At 43.8% G+C, this 11,388-nt stretch overlaps 1 long non-coding RNA gene across 1 annotated transcript in view; it reads right to left on the reverse strand.

The window, feature by feature from the left end:
• The window catches only part of LOC308593133, a 37,864-nt gene extending 26,596 nt beyond the window's left edge, over positions 1-11,268 (reverse strand). The window contains exons 1-2 of the long non-coding RNA XR_014010766.1: positions 11,166-11,268; positions 91-194 (exon numbers count right to left, since the gene is read on the reverse strand). This is a non-coding gene — a long non-coding RNA (uncharacterized lncRNA). The remainder of the gene's footprint in view (positions 1-90; positions 195-11,165) is intronic.
• Positions 11,269-11,388: the final 120 nt, after the last annotated feature.

Below are 11,388 nucleotides of genomic sequence, written 5' to 3' on the forward strand. Positions count from 1 at the left end.
ATGGTTACTAGGCAAGTTTTTTAATTCAAGGCTGCAAATCCTATACACATTTCCTGAGGCTACATCTCCCCAGGCTCAAATGGGACTTACTTCTGTGTAGACATGTGCAGGAGAGCAGTGTCAAGACAGCTAGTTCAGTTTTCTGGCCTTCTCATCAGGGTACCCTGAAAAGCATCTGAAGAACCCCATCGTTCCTAGGAAAAACAGTTTGAAAAACAATGCCATAGAAATTAAAAGCTAGGTTTCACTGAGTAAGGGTTAATGGTTTTATCTTTACCTTTGTCTATACAATGTTTGTGTTTGGCTCAGAAATCATCCTGTTAAAAATGAAGTGTCTGGTAGCACCTTAAAAAAGAATGCGTTTATTAGATAATACCAATTCAAGGTGATTCAATAGCTGAAGGAGTGCCTCTTCCAATCTTCTTCTATGGCGACCAATAATAGCAAAGTAAGATTGTCTTCCATGAACATGGTCTTAACAGTGAGTCCGTAAGTGACTGTAGGGGACCAATTCTGGATCCACATGTCCTTCCACAGTGGGGACATAGGTTTCCAGGCAGGAGCTGATCACGGTGAGGGTTTGTCAAACATGACTTTCTCTTAGCTCTTTTCTCCTTTTCACCCTGAGTTTATGCTTTTTCCAAGTCCATGACACCTTTGGTAAAGGCTGCTCTCTGACTGGAACGCTCGCAGGCCAGTGTTTCCTAGTTATCAGTGCTTATGTTACATTTTTAAAGATTTGCTTTCAGAGCATTTTTAAACCTCTTTTGTTATCCACTGGTATTTCGCTTTCCACTCCTGAGTTGGGAATAGAGTAGTTGTTTTGGAAGATATAGACCTGCAAGGATGACCCTGCTAGCAGTTCTGACCCTATGCGAAGTTTTGTGAGAGGGCCTTTTCTGTGGTGGCCCCCAAATTGCGGAATGCCCTCCCATCTGAGGCATATTTGGCTTCATCATTGTATATAATCAGTATCAGGTCATAGAACTGTAGAGCTGGAAGGGAACACAAGGCTCACCTAGTCCAACTCCCTGCAATGCAGGAATCCTTTGGCCAGTGTGGGGTTCGAACCCATAACCCTGAGATTAAGAGTGCCATGCTCTACTGACTGAGGTATCCAGGTCAAGATGCACCTTTCCACACAGGATTTTGGGTGTCGACAAAATTTTACACTGAGCTGTATATAACCGGCTTGGGGCCTCACGATGGAAGTGCAAGCTATAAATTGTGGCACAAGCTTTTGTGGAGTCTTACTGTGTAACTGTCCAAACTTAATAACCTCTGTTGGGGGCTCTGCAATACCAAAATAATATCAAACTGGTTTCAGTTGGTTGCCAATGGGGGAGGATCAAGCGAGGGGGTGGGGGGACAACGAAACAAAAGGGGCAGAGGAGTTGCTTGGCTTAATGTTTCCAATTCAAGCATTGACCTATATTGACCTGCTTCCTGGGCCTAAAAGCACACTTTCCCATTCTGGTGAAAAAAGATTTACTTCCCCGTGGCTTTTAATCGTCAATCTCCCAGCAGACCTCTGTTTTTTCCTTTAAGGCGTTCAATAATTTGTCTGTTTCAGCAGCACCCACGGAGTCGCCATAAATCACTGTTTACTTAAATGCTTTCTTCCCCCCACTGGGATGTCTAAGGGTGTTTTGTCATCAGTGCATTTAGGTTATCGAGCCTCCCCTCCCCACCCTTGCGCACAGTTTGGAGGGCCATTCACAATGCTCACTCAGCAGAGCATAATGCTTGGGATCTCATACTAGTATTTTTTTAACAATGCTGAGAAAGGCTTTAAAAACACCAGTTAGTAGAAGTCTATGTTAGGTGGAGAAGGGAGAAGGGAGGGGGGAGAGTGGGTGGGTGGATTAAGTTTCGGATATGAAAAAGAAGGTTCAGTAAGTACCAGGACTGCAGTGCTGAATAAAGAATCTGCTAGAATATTCTCAATAACTGTGTACATTTCCTGCTGCAACATTTTCACACACCCGTCTACTCGAAAGTAAATTCCATCGAGTTCCCAATAACTGGCTTTAGGATTGCAGTGCTAGGCTGTGCCTATATCACAATTTATTCTAGTTCTAGTGTACTCTTACTACTGGTGTTCACGTGACATTAGCCACAATCCATATGTATCCTGTAGTTTCTTGAAAAACACCGCTATTCAGTGCATGTTCCTTTCCATCTGATTTAAAAACATAAGCTGTGGTTAAGCTGAGGTGTGTACATTTGAGACACCTGTAGCGTGTGTGCAGATGACAACAATATGCACAGACGACTGCTTCACTGAATAGTTTTGGGCGCTTGCATGGGGAAATCAAATGACATAATGTGCATTGGGTGAAGACATCCCTGCCCCCTCTCCTGTGTGACTTCAAAGGCAACGTGGGCGAAACGCCCTTGCTACATTTTAATCAGCTAATGCGCACTTAGCCTTAGTTGACTTAAAAAGTGCCCTTAAGGAATCACATTAATAAAAGCTAAAATTTGTAGCCTGTATCGTTTATCTGAATTAAACAAATATGCGTGTATGTGCTTAATTAATCTCTTTCAGTGAGTGGTGCACAAGGCTTTGGAAATCGTGATTGAGCCCCCTCGTCCCAGCTTGCAGCGAACTCCCTCACCTAGCTTTTGAAAGGATACTTATAAACATAAGTAAAGTCCTGCACAATCAGATGAAAGACCTGTCTCATCCAGTTGCTTCTTACAGTGAGCAGCCAGATGGCTCTGGAAAGCCCACAAGCAGGACCTGAGACCAATAGCCCTCATCCGCTGTTGCTCTCCAGCAACTGGTATGCAAAGACAGAATCACAGGACTGTAGACTTGAAAGGGACCAAGAGGGTCAAGCTAGTCCAACCCCCTGCAATGCAGGAATCTTTTGCCCAACAGGGGCTCAAACCCACGACTCTGAGTTGAAGAGTCTCATGCTCTACCGACTGAGCAATCGCCATATAGTCACCATGGACAGGAAGTAGCCTTTGATCGTCTGATCTGCCCTGAATATTGTCCAATCCCCTTTTAAAGCCATCTAAATTGGTAGCAAATCCCGTAGTTGAACCATGAAGTGTGCGAAGATGCTTTACCTTTGGTCAATCCTGAATCTCACACAATTCAGCTTCATCAGATGACATCATCTGGGAGAAAGACACCTCTCTACCCACTTTGGGGAATGGCCGTGGTTCACTGGTAGAGCATCTTTTTTGCATACAAAAGATGCCAGGCTCAATTCCTTGGTATCCCCAGATAGGGCTGGAAGATAACCCTGTTTGAAATCCTGCGGAGCCACTGCCAGTCAGAGCTGACAATACTAAAAAAGGTAAAGGTAAAGGACCCCTGGACAGCTGAGTCCAGTCAAAAGCGACTATGGGGTGCGGTGCTCATCTCGCTTCAGGCCGAGGGAGCCGGCGTTTGTCCACAGACAGCTTTTCGGCTCATGTGGCCAACATGACTAAACATCCACTGGTGCATGGAGGACCGTGATGAGTGCCAGAGCGCACGGAAGCGCCGTTTGCGTTCCCGCCGCAGGGGTACCTATTTATCTACTTGCACCAGTATGCTTTTGAACTGCAAGGTTGGCAGAAGCTGGGACAGAGCAATGGAAACTCACCACCATCAAGGAGATTCAAACCACCAACATTCCGATCGGCAAGCCCAAGAGGCTCAGCGGTTTAGACTACAGAGCCACCTGCGTCCCTTTGACAATACTGAGCTAGATGGACTAATAGTCTGGCTCAGCATAAGGCAGCTTCCAATGTTCACTTTCCCCTTACTATGCATAATTTTATACACCTCTACCATGTCACCCCTTACTCACCCTTTTCCTAATCTAAAACGCCACGTACCCTTTCCTGGTAAGGGAGATGTTTCAGCCTCATGATCACTATGGCAGGCCTTTCCTGCTCCATCTCCATCTCCAAAATATTGCTATAGGCTGGGTGGCTAGCCTGGATGTCATATTTGGGGTTGCATATACAGTATTGTGGTTTTATATTTATAAGATGGGTTTCTGCAGAAGCAGACTACAGTACTACACTGGTAAATCCAGTCTCTGTGTCCCTAGCCAAGATTGTTAAGCATCTCTTTACAAGACTAAACAGTTCAGGGCTAAATGGGGCAGGATTTCAGCCCTCCCTTGGCTGGAGGTCATGTCACTGGCAAGTGAAAGAGGACATCTGGGGTCAGTACTGTCTTGGACTGCCCTGGGAAGAGTCCCTGCCTGGACTTTCTCTCCATGCTTCATCGAAAGATATGACTTTGGGACCAGCTTGGAAACCTAGTAGGAGAGCAAGATCTGTGCTAATGCTGGGGACCATTGCTTCTTATGCTCAGTCTGAATATGTGTCTAAGTAAAACTTGTGTCACAAAGACACCACCCTCTCCAGTGACCTTCATTCTAAGGAAACTGAACCTTTAATATGAGCTGGCGTCCTTGAAATCTCTCACTGCTTCGAGATTAGGAGGCACCTAAAAAAATTGCTTCTGAGATGCAACAACCAGAACTATACACAGTATTCCAAGTGTGATCATGCCATAAATTTATATACAGTTATTAAGATTGTGGTAAGTTTTATATTTTGATCTCCTTACTAATGATTCCTGGCATGGCATTTCCCTTTTTCACATTGCCTGTTGATAGGAATTTTGAGGTCTTAGATATATGTTGAATGTTCATAAGTGTACCAACCAAGCAAGTACATAGATCAGAACAGGAAGACCGACCTGAAATCATTTTGATTCCTAAACTGAGCAAATGTTTTCTCTGCAAGGTCAAAGTGGGAAACCTCCCCATTGTCTCTTTCCTCACAAATCCTGTCTTAAGGGCACATTTAAGATATGAATAGGGTGTGAGCCTGTGACCTGGCCCAGGAACTAAGTATTTATCATTACAAAAGACTGGTCAGGCTCCCCAGGTAATCCAATCAAGTGACCATTAAACAGGTAACCTGGCAGAAGGAGGTAAACAAAGCACTCAGATTTCCTGTAGACCGCCCTTTCTGTGATGTAGGTATGAGGTATGTAGGGGTGGGTCTTGGGTTACACCCCTTCTGTGATGTATGTATGATGTATAGAGGGGTGGTCTTGAGCTCCAGGGCAGGGAATTTAAAATGTCTATATAAGGCAAGGCTGTATATTGTCTCCCTGCTTATTTAACTTATATGCAGAATTCATCATGAGAAAGGCTGGGCTGGATGAATCCCAAGCCAGAATTAAGATCGCTGGAAGAAATATCAACAACCTCAGATATGCAGATGACACAACCTTGATGGCAGAAAGTGAGAAAGAATTAAAGAACCTTTTAATGAGGGCGAAAGAGGAGAGCACAAAATATGGTCTGAAGCTCAACATCAAAAAAACGAAGATCATGGCCACTGGGCCCATCACTTCCTGGCAAATAGAAGGGGAAGAAATGGAGGCAGTGAGAGATTTTACTTTTTTGGGCTCCATGATCACTGCAGATGGTGACAGCAGTCACGAAATTAAAAGACGCCTGCTCCTTGGGAGAAAGGCGATGGCAAACCTAGACAACATCTTAAAAAGCAGAGACATCACCTTGCCAACAACGGTCTGTATAGTAAAAGCCATGGTTTTCCCAGTAGTGATGTATGGAAGTGAGAGCTGGACCATAAAGAAGGCTGATTGCCGAAGAATTTATGCTTTTGAATTATGGTGCTGGAGGAGACTCTTGAGTGTCCCATGGACTGCAATAAGATCAAATGCATCCATTCTTAAGGAAATCAGCCCTGAGTGCTCACTGGAAGGACAGATCGTGAAGCTGAGGCTCCAATACTTTGGCCACCTCATGAGAAGAGAAAAGACCCTGATGTTGGGAAAGATTGAGGGCACAAGAAGAAGGGGACGACAGAGGATGAGATGGTTAGACAGTGTTCTGGAAGCTACAAACATGAGTCTGACCATACTGCAGGAGGCAGTGGAAGACAGGAGTGCCTGGCGTGCTCTGGTCCATGGGGTCACGAAGAGTCGGACACGACTAAACGACTAAACAACAACAACATATAAGGCCTTGTGCGCCATTGTTCTGGGTTCCTCCTCCTTTCCTGTGTGTGAGGGGAGCACCCTGTTGCAACAGATCAATAAAGATCAGGCTTACTAGCTGCTTTGCTTCTCAATATTCTCTGGTTGGCCTCTGTTATTTTCTCCTACTAATAGGGAACCTACATAAGGACTCTATATGGGTTCTTGGATACCCCACAAGGGAAAAAGGGCAGAATTTGTTTACAACACCTGGCATAACTTTTTTCAAGCTAGCCACCATTACCCCAAGATCACTTTCCTGATCAGTCACTGCTGACACTCCACCAGTGATTATGTGTATTTATGGATTTCTGCTCCACTCTCCATCACTTTACACCTGCATAAATCCTTTGGAGTTCTTTACAATCCCCATTTTTTTACCAAATTGTTTGGTGTCATCAACAGCAAACCTGGCCTCATTGCTCAACCCTAAGCCTCAGTCATTCATGAACTAGTTAAAAACCTCTGTGCTGTTTCCAGACTGTCACTATTTTGTAGGTGAGGTTCAATCATTTACCAGCAAATTTACACTGTGCAGTTCAGGTAAATTTGACTCTCTTGTGCAAGAACCACTGCATTCAGCTAACAAATGACACTTTCTGAAATAACACAATACAGTATACTGTTTTGTTGCGCTTTGCAAAACTGCACTGATATATCTTTGTCTAAACAGGACTTTTAAGCTGGAATCCTACAGACACCTGGGGGGAAAGTTCCAGTGAACCTAACAATGCTGACTTGCAAAGGATTGTTCTGTTTTGGTATACACAGCCCTTCCTGTAGAAGCACATAGCCTTGCTTACTTTTCCCTGTTGGAAGAGTTTGTGTTGTTTGGCTAGATCACCTGCAAATATTTATGCAAAACTTTTATAATACATGATACCAGGTGCAAGATAAGCAAGCATTAACAGTATTAACAATGAATACATTTGCATCAAACACAGGCAGAATGACTCTTATCTCATTAGAACCTGTGTAAATGCCACTCATGTGCTCTCTTTAATTCCATCTGCTGTTTATGCCATGTCACCCCAGGCAACAAGAGGGAACAAAACAGCATATCCTTCACTTGCTGCACTCCTGTGGAGAGTGACAGGAAGAAAAATAATGTTAGAAGTCAGATTTATTCATTTATTTTTTAAAAAAACCTCCCCCAAAATGTTTTCATGTGATTCCCATTAGTTGAGGCTGTCACAACAATTAACATTATAGCCATGATTCTCTAACTTTCTCAATTTGCAGAGCACCTGGATAGAATAGTGCTCTCTGCAAAACACCAAAAATATTCTTTAATGCCATCTTTCATACTAGGAACAATGTTAATAGTAGATAATATGATGTCATATTATATTATGGTCATATTATTATATATTAAGATATTGTATGTGGGGAAAATGAGATTTGGGGGAAAAATAAATCTAGCCATTAGCTATTTTTTCTGCTGATTGGGAAAAGCCAACCTCTGCCTGATTTTACTGGTGAAACACCTCAGTGTTCTGTGGGAGCAGAATTTGGGAAACAGTGTGGGATAAAAGAACTTCTCACATCACAATATGTCAGTAAAACATCTCTGCCCTGCCCTCCTGCAGGGTTGTGTCATCCACAGGATGTTTCCCTCAAACAACACCTGTCTCAATGTTTCCCCCCTGTAAATTCTGGTTTACTCCTCTTCCCACGGCCCCTACTTCCTCTATGCTTATACAGTGGTACCTTGGGTTACATACGCTTCAGGTTACATACACTTCAGGTTACAGACTCTGCTAACCCAGAAATATTACATCGGGTTAAGAACTTTGCTTCAGGATGAGAACAGAAATCGTGCAGCGGCAGCAGCAGGAGGCCCCATTAGCTAAAGTGGTGCTTCAGGTTAAGAACAGTTTCAGGTTAAGAACGGACCTCCAGAACGAATTAAGTACTTAACCCGAGGTACCACTGTAATTATTTTCCAGCATTGTTCATATTTCCAGCACGGCCCTGAATGCAGTCTTATTTTATATTCCTAAGATTTGCACAAAACCAGAAAATTGTACAAACAAAGTGCATTAAAAATGTCTGCACCAGCAATTTGAAAAAAAATATTATGTGCTAAAAATTTACAATCGCTAGGAACATAGTCTTGTATTCTTTTGATCCCTTTAATTTTCACAACACTAGAAAAATGCACAATTTTTTTTTACAGTTGCCTGACTATGTGCTTTTGCACACTTCCTGGGTGGGTTTAAAAAACAAAAAACTCAAAGTATGCAAGCAGCTATCCACACTCACATACGCTGCCAGTAGTAATACAACATAACAAAATCAACAAATTAGAAGGCAGAGACAAATACAAAAGAGAAGTATCAGTGGCTCCTCATATACAGGTTCAAATAGGTGCAGGTGAGGACTACTCTGGTCTAATTCTGTGGAGGGTAAATGAATTAACAGCTCAACAATGCTTTAATGTGGACAAGCCCACACACAATCTCAGGTGGTACGGAGTTCATTTTAGGCGCCAGGAAAATATATATATATATATTGTTCTCCCAGGCCTTAATATCTTTTAAATATGTCATCCATGTCACCTGAGGCAGTAGGCAGAATAATTCATTTTATTCTAGTCTCTGCAGAAGAAGGGCAATTTGGGCGTTTCTTAGCTTTTGCAGCTGGACTGAGTTTTCCAGGACTGGTTGCTAAGGTTTGCATTTGTGTCTGGCTACGTGGGATTTTATGGCCGGATTTTATTGTTATATTATTGCCAGGTTGGCTTTTATTGATTTATGGTTTTATGGAGATGTTGCATGGTTTGTTTTAATTTTGTCTGTTTTACTGTGTAGGTCAGGTAGAGAATATTTTCCATGAGGCAACTTATAAGTTGAATACATAAAATAAAATGATGAAGCTTTAAGCTGGAAGAAGTGCTAGCGCAGTCTTCTCAAACCTGGGACCCTTCAGATGGTTTGGACTACAGCTCCACGAGGCCCAGCCAGCATGCTCAAAACATCCGGAGGGCACCAAGTTGGAGAAGGCTGTGCTAAGATATCTGAAAGGGGATGTTTGATTTGAGGTGTCTCAAGGCTTAAATTGAGGTGCACTTTATTTTTATGCATTAGCTTGGGGCCAACATACATTAAATCTAACATGAATCTTTCGACTGTGTTCTGATGGCAGGAATGAACGATTTGGTTGGGTTTGGTCCAAAATTTACTTTGGGCAGTAGTACGTAAATGTCATTCCTTTATCCATGCTGCTCATACACCTTTGCAATATAGCACACATGCCATCCATTGGAATAATTGTTTTCTGGAGCACTGCTGGGAAGTCTTATATCACCCCCTGTGATGTGTGTGGGCAGTTAATATACTTAGAATAAACTGACAGGAACATTCTGTGACATGCAGGAAGCAGCAACTGATGACAAGAGGAATGTTATGCCACTATTATCATTTTACAGCCCTTCTCAATTTATTGAAATAAGGTGAATTTAGGAATAGTTTTACTTTAATATAAAGAAAAATAATTCAGTGTCCATCCTTTGTTTAATAGTGCAGCCCCTATGCATGTCTACACAGGAGTGGAGTATGTCCCATTGAATTCAGTGGAGCTAACTTCCAAAAGACATGCAAAGGATTGCAATGTCTGATGTGTGCATGTTAAATGTAACGTGGAAAATTTAGTATGGAACATGGAAAATAAGATCAGGAGTTCTTAGCAAGCACATTGGCAACTGGATACATTCGGAGATTAGCTAAATTCAGTAGGGAGTTGGGAGAATGCTAACATCTGATTCCACTGCGGATGAGTAGCTCCTGTCTCTGAGAAACTGGTCAGCTGCCAACCCTGGAAGGGGCAGGTTTGCAGTCTAGGGGTGCTTCTGAATCCAGCTCTGTCACTGGAGGCTCAAATAGTGCCTTTGACCAACTGTGGCTGGTTCGACAGCTTACAGCCATTCCTGGGCCAGGAAAACCTTGCCGCACTAGTTCATGCGTTGGTTACTGGATTACTGCAATGAGCTCTATGTGGGGCTTCCCTTGTACTTGATCCGGAAGCTGCAATTGGAACTGACTGCCACAGGACAACCGCTGACAGGAATGAGGCCTTGTCAGTGTATAACACCCATGCTCAGAGATCTGATCTGTTTGCCAATTTGCTACTGGGCCAGGTTCAAGGTGTAACTATTAGTATATAAAGCTCTTAACAACTTGGGACCAGTTTACCCATGCGATAACAATCCTATATGCACCCACACAACTGCAGCAATTGGCAGAACCGGCACTCCTACAGCTGCCACATAATACCTGTTCCACATTTGTAAGAACTTGATCGTTTAATGCACCTGTGACGCAGAATGTGGGACACCCGGTGGGACGCAGGTGGCACTGTGGCCTAAACCACTGAGCCTCTTGGGCTTGCCGATCAGGAGGTCAGCGGTTCAAATCCCTGTGACAGGGTGAGCTCCTGTTGTTCTGCCCCAGCTCCTGCCAACATAGCAGTTCGAAAGCATGCCAGTGCAAGTAGATAAATAGGTACCGCTCCGGTGGGAAGGTAAATGGCGTTTCCATGCACTCTGGCTTCCGTCACGGTGTCCCACTGCACCAGAAGGGGTTTAGTCATGCTGGCCACATGACCCGGAAAGCTGTCTGTGGACAAACGCCGGCTCCCTCGGCCTCAAAGCTAGATGAGTGCCGCACCCCATAGTCGCCTTTGACTGGACTTAACCATGCAGGGGTCCTTTACCTTTACCCTAATGCAGCTGTGCCTACACTTTGGAACTCCCTGCCTATTGAGATCAAACAGGAGTCTCTTCATTGTACTCTTTTAGGCACCTGCTAAAACATTCCTGTTTAGACAAGCCTACCCAGACCCTTAGAAAGTTGAGGTGATTTTAACCTGCTTTTGCATTTTAACTTCTGCATATTTTAAAGTATAACTGTAAGTTTATCTCGATGGTATTGTTTTATCTTTTTGTAAACCACTTTGAGGCTGGTTTCTTTTTTTAACAGTCAAACGGCGCATAAATTTTATGAAATCAACAGAAATGTGACGCCAATCCTTTAGCAGCGCAATCCTATGTTTTGCATGTCTACTCAGAGGTAAGCCCACTGAGTTCAGCGCTCGCAGGTGGGTAGCCTACGGCTGCCACTCTAGATGCATTTACCTGGAATAAGTCCCGTGGGACACAGCACGACAGGAATTAACCTTTGCGGAGTCATGCACAAGAACGCACTGCAGCTTTTCGCGAGGTGGAGGCGGTGGTAGGAATCCGGCCCTTTAAGTACGTAAAGCAGCGAAGGGCGGGACTTAGTCTGGAGAACAGGAGGGGGCGGAGCTGCCCAGCGGAGTGTCGGATTGGTCGGCGCGAGGAGAAGGCCCGGGAGAAT

The sequence above is a fragment of the Podarcis bocagei genome (genome assembly GCF_964188305.1).
Source record: "Podarcis bocagei genome assembly, chromosome: 8".
NCBI lineage: Eukaryota > Metazoa > Chordata > Lepidosauria > Squamata > Lacertidae > Podarcis > Podarcis bocagei.